At 39.8% G+C, this 10,700-nt stretch overlaps 1 pseudogene; it reads right to left on the reverse strand.

Moving 5' to 3' along the window:
- Positions 1-789: 789 nt before the first annotated feature.
- On the reverse strand, positions 790-3,951 carry LOC119242179 (vezatin-like; annotated as a pseudogene).
- Between the last annotated feature and the right edge of the window lie 6,749 nt (positions 3,952-10,700).

Here is a 10,700-nt window from a genome sequence, read left to right on the forward strand (position 1 = left end):
CATGAAAGCAAATTCTGGACCAAAAAAAGGATATATTTATTTTTATTTTATAGGGGTAGTTAAATACTTAATTTAACATATAAAGACAATGATTTATAATAATGCCTGCCAGAAACAGGCAATGTCATGAGAAATGTTACTTTTATTTCAAAATTTTTAATAAAATTAAAATGGTTAAAGAATTTCCTGAGATTGATCAGTTGGGGCTTCCCTGGTGGCACAGGAGTTAAGACGCAACCTATGAAGCTGTCTGCAGCCTCTGCAGCACGAGTTCGATCCCCTGGAGAGCCAGGGAGCAACCCACATGGCACAGCAGACCTCTCCTGACTCACCCGCTGTCCCCCTCAGCAGTGTACTTCGGTCAATCTGCCTGTTCTGTTCCCCTACTCCTTCTCTGGTAAATCCTCTCACACATACACCCCACACCTCTGGGCTGTACCCCAGCTCTTGTATGCATAAATAAATAAATCTTTTAAAAAATAAGATTGATCGGTTGTACTGCAAATAAAAAACAGTTTATTCAAAAGAGCCCTTTCTGTTATTTTTCAAAAAGACCTGCCATTTACAGGTAACTACTATTTTATTGATCAATTGTTCAAACTGGTATCAATTCACATCTCAGTTTTACTTCGATGTACATATATTTTCTCTTTCCAGGAGATTATCTAGTCTCAATACCAAAACACATTCATTAAAGGAATTTTAAATTGAAAATCCTTTATGTGATCTTGGTTCTTACTTTTATTCCACCTTATTTTACTTTCTTGTATTATTTGTCCTTCCTCCTCATCACCAAAAGTCTGTTCCCATCAGCCACCTTGCACTAAGGCCCATGGTGAAGGTGAAATCCAGTGACAGCTGTGGCCATGCCCATCCCTGCTTAATGCAGGGGTCAAATGTTTCCCTGGGGATGGGACACACACTGGTCAGGCCACCTAGATCTGCCTGCAGAGATTCACCTTTACTCTCACATTGGAAACATGGTCTTTCTTCAGTTCCTTGGAGAAAGGTTTTATTTGCAAAGTTGTCTCTTTTTATCATCTGGAGGATTTTCACATAAATAACCTATCCTCATACTTATTTCATTGTCCCTTGTGGATGGTTTACTTTTTTCCTTTTCAGTATCATTTTCCCCAACCTCCCCTTACCTACATGCACTGATGGTTCTGAATTACTTATGAGTTCTGCTGGGTCTACAGAAGAAAAGAATTTCAACACAGCATGACCACTAAATAAAAGTTGCTTCCACTTCTGCCTATCTGTGATACTTTAAGTCCCAGTGCAGATTTTAACTTTTGGCATATTGTCTTGAATTCTTTGTTTTCATACGTCCCTTCTTCTTGAAATGAGTAATAAAAATCATTCTTCCTGAAATGACTGGCCATATCTCTATCATCTACATAAGCTTCTAATTTATGCTTCTCAGGGGTTGGATCTCTGCATCAATGGTACCAAGTACATGCTGTTTTGGTTTTGCCTTTTTGTCTGTATTTCTTCACAGCAGTTTGTCCGCTTGAGAAAATTCCTCTTCCCAGCTATTTTTTCTCACTTGAACTTGGGGCTAAATCAATTTTAATTTCTATTCCTGGACTTGATCAGGTTCTGACACTAGTTCTTATTTCTTTACTGCAAGTAAGCTTTTTAAGTCCATCCTAGAGAACTATTTCATTCTGCTTTTAGGTGGAGTTGCAAGCTGTGTAGTGCATGTGAACTTATTCAGTTCTGTTGAGAAACTTTGAATAAATTCTGGGTTAATGATTAATAATGAGTGTCCAAGTACAGATGGAACTCAAAGCTGCCGTTAAACTCTGCCAAGCAGGGAGAATGGGTTTGAGGTAGACCTTGAATCACATCAGATAAAAAAATGATAAGGCTCACGCTGGAGTAGATGAATTATCTGTAAAAAGTAATAGGGCTAACCCTCCAAAGAACTCTGAACCTTGTGCTACCCAGAGTTGAAACAAAACCTTGCATACAGAAGCCATCTATCTAAATCTGTTCTTCACTAAGCCCAAGGCTCAACTCAGTATAAATCCATTGGAATGACTCCAGATTCTTGAATGAGACCTAAAGCTTTTCTCACAAGGCTAGTAAAAGTTCAACTGTTTGCTCCTCTATCTTCCAAATGTACATTGCATTATTTTAGGGTTATTTAGTTTGCATTTCCTTCATAATTTCAAAGCTCTTATGATGGCACAACCAAACGGAATCACTCCCCCTAACAGCCAGGAAGATACAATCCACTGGGTTTTAAACAAATGAACAAACTAGTAAAGGCAAATGCTATTGACACCTCCCAATCTTAGGGGTTGGCTAGGAGCCAAGTGTTGGTAGGTGCCCATGTTCCTGTAATGAAAGTTGCCCTGCAGAGAGGGTACTCAGCTCAAGCAGCTCAATCAAGTTGACACCCTCCTGTAACGGGAATGTGTGGCAGGATAGTAAGTAGTGAGTCAAGTCAGCGTCCAGCTGAGGGTCAGGAAGTCTCAGGGAAGTTGCCCAGCTTGGAACCCCCTGGACAGCCTCTCGAACTTTGCTAATTACTTGATCTGGTAGGTAATTATATGATGCCTGTATAGCATTTTAAAGTATAATTACTAACATATGTAATTATGTTATATTTTTAAAAGAAACAGCTTTGTTGTGTCTGTCATTTAGAGAGATCAATACACATGACCTGGAGAAGCCAGAAGGCCACATGATTAAGTAACAGACTACAGGTATCATGGTGGAAATCAGGATCAGTTGTATGAATTTGGGAAAATCTCTTCTCTATGCCTCCATTTTCTTGCTGAAAATTGAAGGGTAATAAATAGGTTGTGAAAATCAAAAGAGTTAAAATGAATAAAGTGCTTATAGCAACACTCCCTGACATACATCAGCTCCAAGTATTTGTTTGACATTATTTCTCTTATTTTATGACAGACTAAGGACATGAGAGCCAAGAGCCTTAGGTCACACACATATCAGGGGCCTTGCTAGGTGTGAATCCCCTCCCAATCATTCCTTCTGCCCTTAATGCAGAGAGGAGGCTCCCAGGGAAGGAGAAAACACTAGACTTAATCAGGAGTCCCATGTTCAAAATTGGGCTTTTCTACTCTCCAACTGTGTTGGGTAAGTGGTGTCTCTCTCTGAGCTTCACATTCCTCCTTGGTTAAAAAGAAAGGGAGGCAGGAGGCAAATAGGCCTGAGTGGATAGGAAGAGTGAATCTACATGTGTATCTTACTTTGCATTCCCCAGCAGTACTGGGTTATCAGAAAAGTCATATATGTATTTTTTCTATTTTCTATACAAAAATGTGTCATGACTTTTCTGACAACCCAATAGATCCTGAAGCAAGGATTCAAGTGCACCTAATTTATTTGGAGGTGACCCTGAGACAAGACTTCAACTGCAAATTCTTTCTTGGCATGATGATCCTATAAATATCAATAGGGCAATAAGGAAAGTGATACAGGAATGGAAGACAAGGCAGCAGGGGCCGGTACTTTATCAAGGAAGATCCCACTCAGACAGTTGAGAACCTCTGAGAGACACCAGACACCATGCAACCACCAGTCATTAGCCAGGCTGCTTCCAAGGGCATTATTGCTCTGGAATGTCCTATCTAATGAGGTCTGGAAATAGGGAGGATCCTCCAACACCAATAGCTACAAAGAGCTTGGTACAGACTGTTAGAGTAGTTTAGTACCTTCAAGATAAACACATTCACACTTTTACACATTATGCATATGCACCCATAATGCACACAGTCACACACATTTGTGTGTACAATCACACACATATACACAGTAGCATGCATGGTCACATGCATACATGCAAACATACACATAACACATACAGCCACGGGCACACAAAATTGTTAATTTACATCAAAATATGCATATATGTGCATGCTCACACTAACATGCACCCACATGGGCATATAATTACATGCACACTCACATTCCCATGCACAATCATGCATGTGCAGACATTTACATGTGCACATAGTTGCATATATACACCCACACATATTCACTTAAATACTGTTCTGTGCGCACACCTTCACACACGTTAACAGCCAGGTGCACAAATATACACATACACATGGAATTAACTGAAATAATTAAGACCAAATTCCTAGAATTTGTTGTGCCAAAAATATGCAGCAGATAAAACCTCTAATACATGCAGAAGGAATGAGACCCCACAATACATTAAAAGCATCAGGACTGGGTATGTCTTGAGAATCACACACAAAGGTGCAGCAGAATTCCTGGCCCCCATGTCTGTAGAGGAATCTCAAGATTCTGATAGAAGTAGGAGAGGCACCTCCCACCCATCCCCAGATGGCCAGACAGCTGGAAAAGCACCTATACTAGCCTCCAGATGAGCACCACAAAGGCCTGCAACCCTGGCCATGGACTCAGCTGGCCCTGGACAACAACCAGCTAGAAGACTGCCCATGTGAGCCTCTTAGTTAGCCTCCCTGCTGCCCCAACTGGAAGATCACCCTGAGGAGCTACAAAGAGATCCCAACACCACCCCAAACTCCACAAAAGCCCTAGCTGCCAAGTCCACCAACCAATAAATGCCTAGAACAGTGGAGAGAAGGACCTATACACACACAAAAAATCTCCAACTTCAATAGAGCAAATCCAAAGCAAACAGTGAGGAGAAAGAAAAATACAAATAGCCAAGCAAGTCCTCAAGGGAACAATACATCACAAGGAGAAAGCAAAACTCCAGAACCAAACCATAAAGATATAGAAGAGCTTTTTTAACTATCACAGAATTCAAAATTTCCATGATTAAGGAAATTAAAGACTTAGAACAATACAAGGAAAACACAGAAAAGCAAATGAATGCTGTGAGAAACACAATCAAGGAACAGAAAATCAAAATTGAAACCTTAAACAAGAAAGTAACAAAGTTAGAGGATGTAGAAAGATCAACTGAAGAGAGGAAAAATTCTGCAGAAAGCAAAAGAAATAGAATAAGCCAAATAGAAAAGCAAATCAGCGACCTCTAAGATGAGAAAGAGGAAAGAAACAAACTAGAAAAATAGAAATACAAAAGGAAAAAAAATGAAGCAAGACTTCAAGAATTTTCTGACACCACGAGGAAAGGAAATATCACTATAAGAAGCATAAGCATGCCAGAAGAAGAAGAGAGAAGGAAACTGGAAAAAATATTTTAAGAAATAATGGAAAAAAACTTCCCAAACTTGAAGAAGGAATAGAATATAGAAAAACAGGAAATTTGAAAAATACCAAGCTACATAGAGAACAGGAAAACTACAGCAAGACATGTATTAGAAAACTTCCAAGAGTCCAGGAAAGGTAAAAAATAATGAAGCAGGCAAGGGGGAAAATAACTGATAACCTACAAAGGAGTCCCAATTAAGCTAAATCACACTTCTCTGAGGAAACACTGCAAGAGTGGAATGACATATTCAAAATAATCCAAAATAAAAAACTTCCAGCCAAGAATATTCCATCCTGCAAAAGTCTCCTTCAGATACAATGAAGAAATAAAGACATTCTCCCTAAGAATCTTATGGAGTTTGCAAGCACTAAAATCCCCTCCAAGAAATATTAAAAGGTGCTTTAGTATTGAAATGGAAGAGAGAAATAAATACAAACAACTGAACAAACAAAATAGAACCACAAGACAAAAGGGGGAAAGGGCAGTAGCAATGGAATGAACTCACCGATTAAAAGACACAGAATATCTAGTTAGATTAGGAAATATAATCCAATATTCTACTGTCTCCAAGAAACACACCTGAGTTCCAAAGATAAACATATACTGAAAGCAGAGCATCCAAAAGAAGGCAGCGACAGTCATATATATCATATAACATAAACTGCCAGCTTAAAAGGTAGCACGAGACAAGGATAAACACTATATAAAGATTAAGAGAACAATACAACAAGAAAACTTAAAAATCATCAATATATACTTACCAAACAAAGAAGCACCAAAATACATGAGGCAATTACTATCAAATCTGAAACCAAACACTGGGAAAAACAGATATGAGGTTGGAGAATTTAAGACCCCACTCTCACCAATGGACAGGTCAACAAACAAAAAATTAACAAAGACACAATCACCCTAAACAAAGAACTAGACCAAATGAGTTGTAGATATATATATATATATATATATATATATATATATATATATATATATATATATTTATAGGACACTGCACTCCAAAAAAGCCAAATATGCATTTTTCTCAAAAGCACATGGGTCATTCTCCAAGACTGACCACACTCATGAAGACTGAAATCGTATCAAGTATCTTCTCTGATCATAAAGGCACTGAACAAAAAGTTAATACAAGAAGAAAAAAAGAAAATACTCTAATACATGGAAACTGAACAACACACTGCTGTGCAACCGCTTGATTAATGAGGAAGTCAAAGCAGAAATCAAAAAATATCTTGAGACAAATGAGAATGAGAACCCAAACATTCAGAACATATGGGGCACAGCAAAAGCAGTACTAAAGGGGAAGTATATAGCAATAAAAGCCCACATCAAAAAACTAGAAAGAGCCAAAATAAATAACTTTGCCACCCCTCTCGATAAATGAGAAAAAGAACAAAAAAATCCTAGGTATCTACCCAAAGACACAAAAACACTATTTCGAAAGGAAACCTGAATTCCCACGTTTATAGCAACACTGCTTACAGTAGCCAAGATGTGAAAACATCCTAAGTGCCTCAAGACAGAAAAGCGGATCATGAAGATGTGGTGTTACATGCACAATGTAATACTACTCAGCTGATCAAAAAAGATAAACCCATGCCATTTGCAGCAACATGTATGGAATTTCAAGGGATTATCCTAAGTGAAAATTAGGATAAAGATAAACCAGGAGAAAGATAAATATCAGATAGTTTCACTTATATGTGGAATCCGGAGAAATTAAACAAAGAATCAGACAAAGATGAACCTTAAAACCAACCCTTAAAAGCTGACCATAGATCTGAAGCATCAAGGAGAGGAGGGGACAAAGAGACACCCCGCTGGTTGGGCAAAATCTTTGCACTCCATATAACTGATAAGGGACTGATCACAATGATATACAAAGAACTACACAACTCAACAAAAACAAAGTAAATGATCCAGTCAAGAAATGGGCAGAAGAACTTAAAAGACATTTCTCCAAAGAGGAAATGCAAATAGCCAACAGGCGTATGAAAAAATGTTCAACATCCCTCATAATCAGGAAAATGCAAACCAAAATCACATTGAGATATACTACCTTACACCAGGGAGAATGGCACATATCAAAAAAAAAAAAAACTAACAGCAACAAATGTTGGCGAGGATGTGGAGAAAAAGGAACTCTCCTACACTGCTGGTGGGAATGCAAACAAGTCCAACCACTATGGAAAGCTGTCTAGAGGTTTCTCATTCATTTTTCTACTAAAAATGAAGCTACCATATGACCCAGCAATTCCACTCCTAGGGATCTACCCAAAGGACACAAAAACGTTGATTCAAAAGAACACCTGCACCCCTATGTTTATTGCAGCACTATTTGTAATAGGTAAAACGTGAAAACAACACAAAGGTCCCAAAATAGATGACTGGATCAAGAAGATGTGGTACATATACACAATGGAATACTATTCAGCAATCAAAAAAGATTAACTCCATAAACTCATGCCATTCACAGCAACGTGGATGGAGCTAGAAGGAATTATGCTAGGTGAAATAAGTCAGAAGGAAAAAGAAAAATATATGGTTTCACTTATAGGAGGAATATAGGGGAAGCAAATAAGACATTAGGGGAAGACCGGGCGTGCAGGGGAGCGCGTCGCCGGCACCGGCATTTTGCAGCAGGGACCCTTCTTGCTGGAGACTGTGTGAACCCAGCAGAAGGCTCACCAAGGAGACAGAGGTTAAGCTGGAAGGCTTACCCACACCGGGCACCTTCTAGCCTGCAGTTCCAGCCCAGAGGGGAGCAGCACCCACCGCTGGGGCAGACCGGGCGTGCAGGGGAGCTCGTTCCCGCATCGCCATTTTGCAGCAGGGATCTTTCTTGCTGGAGACTGTGTGAACCAGCAGAAGGCTCACCAAGGAGACAGAGGTAAGCTGGGAGGCTTGCCCATGCTGGGCGCCTTCTAGCCTGCAGTTCCAGCCCAGAGGGGAGCAGCACCCACCGCTGGGGCAGACCGGGCGTGCAGGGGAGCGCGTCGCCGGCACCGGCATTTTGCAGCAGGGACCCTTCTTGCTGGAGACTGTGTGAACCCAGCAGAAGGCTCACCGAGGAGACAGAGGTTAAGCTGGGAGGCTTGCCCACACCGGGCACCTTCTAGCCTGCAGTTCCAGCCCAGAGGGGAGCAGCACCCACCGCTGGGGCAGACCGGGCGTGCAGGGGAGCGCGTCCCTGGCACCGGCATTTTGCAGCAGGGACCCTTCTTGCTGGAGACTGTGTGAACCCAGCAGAAGGCTCACCGAGGAGACAGAGCAGGGACCTGTCTTTGCTGGAGACTTGTGAACCCAGCAGAAGTTCCCCAGAGGAGCCAGTGGTGAGCTGGGAAGGTCGCCCAAGATGCCGGCCAGTACCAGCAACACAGTGTCACAAGGAATACGGCAAATTAGAAAACAGGCAGTAGGGAGTAGAAAAACAACATGCAACCCAGCAACTCCTCAGCAAAATAGCACACCACAAAAAGAAAACCATCTACCAGATTGCAACGACAGTAACTTGGAAGAACTTCTGAGCCTTCCAGATAGAGAATTTAAAATTGCTGTGATTAAAAAACTGACAGAAGTCATAAAGGAAAACAATGATAAGGGGAAAATAATTAATGACCAGAAGAATGAAATTGAGTCCCTAAAGAGGGAAGTAAAAGAAATGCAGGAGATCAAAGAATTAATGGAGACGCTAAAGAACTCTGGGAAAAGCAGTGAAAGCAGAATAGATGAAATGGAAGAATGAATAAGTACTCTTGAAGACACAGAAATAAAAAGAACTAAAACAGAACAAGAAGAAAGGAAGGAGAAGTAGAAGGAAAAGGCCGAAGAAAGACTTCGGGAAATATCTGACTCCATGAGGAAAGGAAAATATAAGAGTTATAGGAATCCCAGAAGGAGAGGAGAGAGATGTAGGAACAGAGAAAATATGCATGGATATAATTGAAGAGAACTTCCCAAACACTAAGAAGGATCTGAAAATTGATATACAAGAAGCAAGAAGAACACCAAACTTCCATGACGAAAGGAAAAAATACAGCAAGACACATAATAGTAAAGCTCCCAAGAATCCAAGACAAAGAAAAAATAATGAAACTAACAAGAGGGAAGAAACAGATAACATTCAAAGGGAAACCAATCAGACTCACATCAGACTTCTCTGAAGAAACACTACGGGCAAGGAGAGAGTGGAGGGACATAGTCAACAGACTCCAAGAAAACAGATGCCAACCAAGAATACTCTATCCCGCAAAGCTCTCCTTCCTCTTTGAAGAAAGAATATGGACCTTCCCAGACAAACAGAAACTCCGGAATTTCATTGCGACTAAACCCCCACTCCAAAAAATACTACAAGGAGTCCTAAGCCAGAACCTCAGAGGGACGAATAACAACAAAAGAAGGCCAAAGAAAGTTATTAAAAGAATAAATAAATAAAATCAAAGGAAAGACAAACACAATGGCAAATACAGATGCTAACATATCAATACTAACTCTAAATGTAAATGGACTAAACTCTCCAATAAAAAGACACAGAGTTGCAGGCTGGATTAAGAAACAAAACCCAACCTTTTGCTGTCTCCAGGAAACACATTTAGCTGCAAAAGATAAAAATAGATTCAAAGTTAAAGGATGGAAAACAATTCTACAAGCAAATGGACCAAAAAAGAAGGCAGGAACAGCTACACTCATATCAGATAAAACAGATTTCAAACTTAAAAAGATAAAAAGAGACCCCAGTGGTCATTACATTATGATCAAGGGGACAATACTTCAAGAAGAAATAACACTCATTAACATATATTCACCAAACGAAGGAGCAACAAAATATATCAGACAACTATTGGCATCTATGAAAACAGACATCAGAGAAAACACATACGTAGTGGGAGACTTCAACACACCACTATCAACAATGGATAGATCAACAAGACAAAAAATAAGTAAAGACACTAAAGCTCTAAATAAGGATGTAGAGTGCTTAGGCTTAACAGACATATATAGAACACTAAACCCAAAAAAATCTGAGTATACATTTTTCTCAAGCGCACACGGATCATTCTCTAGGATCGATCATATACTGGGGCACAAGACAAACATCAACAGATACAACAAGATTGAAATCATACCAACCATCTTTTCTGACCATGAAGGCATCAAACTAGAAATAAACCATAAAGAGAAGGCAAGGTATTCTCCTACCTCGTGGAGATTGAAACCCACACTACTGGAAGTCCACTGGACTAACGAGGAGATAAAAGAAGAAATTAAAAAATTCTTTGAATTGAATGACAAGGAGGACACCAATTTCCTAAATGTATGGGATGCAGCAAAAGCAGTAATAAGAGGAAAATATATAGCAATAGATGCTCACATCAAGAAACAAGAAAGAACTCAAAGAAACAACCTAATCTCGAAACTCAAAGATCTAGAAAAGAACAAAAAAAAAGCCCAAAACCAGTAGAAGAAAAGAAATAATAAAAACCAAAGCAGAAATAAT

Source organism: Talpa occidentalis, unplaced genomic scaffold (assembly GCF_014898055.3).
Source record: "Talpa occidentalis isolate TD23 unplaced genomic scaffold, MPIMG_talOcc4v2.1 talOcc4.12, whole genome shotgun sequence".
In the NCBI taxonomy this organism is placed as follows: domain Eukaryota; kingdom Metazoa; phylum Chordata; class Mammalia; order Eulipotyphla; family Talpidae; genus Talpa; species Talpa occidentalis.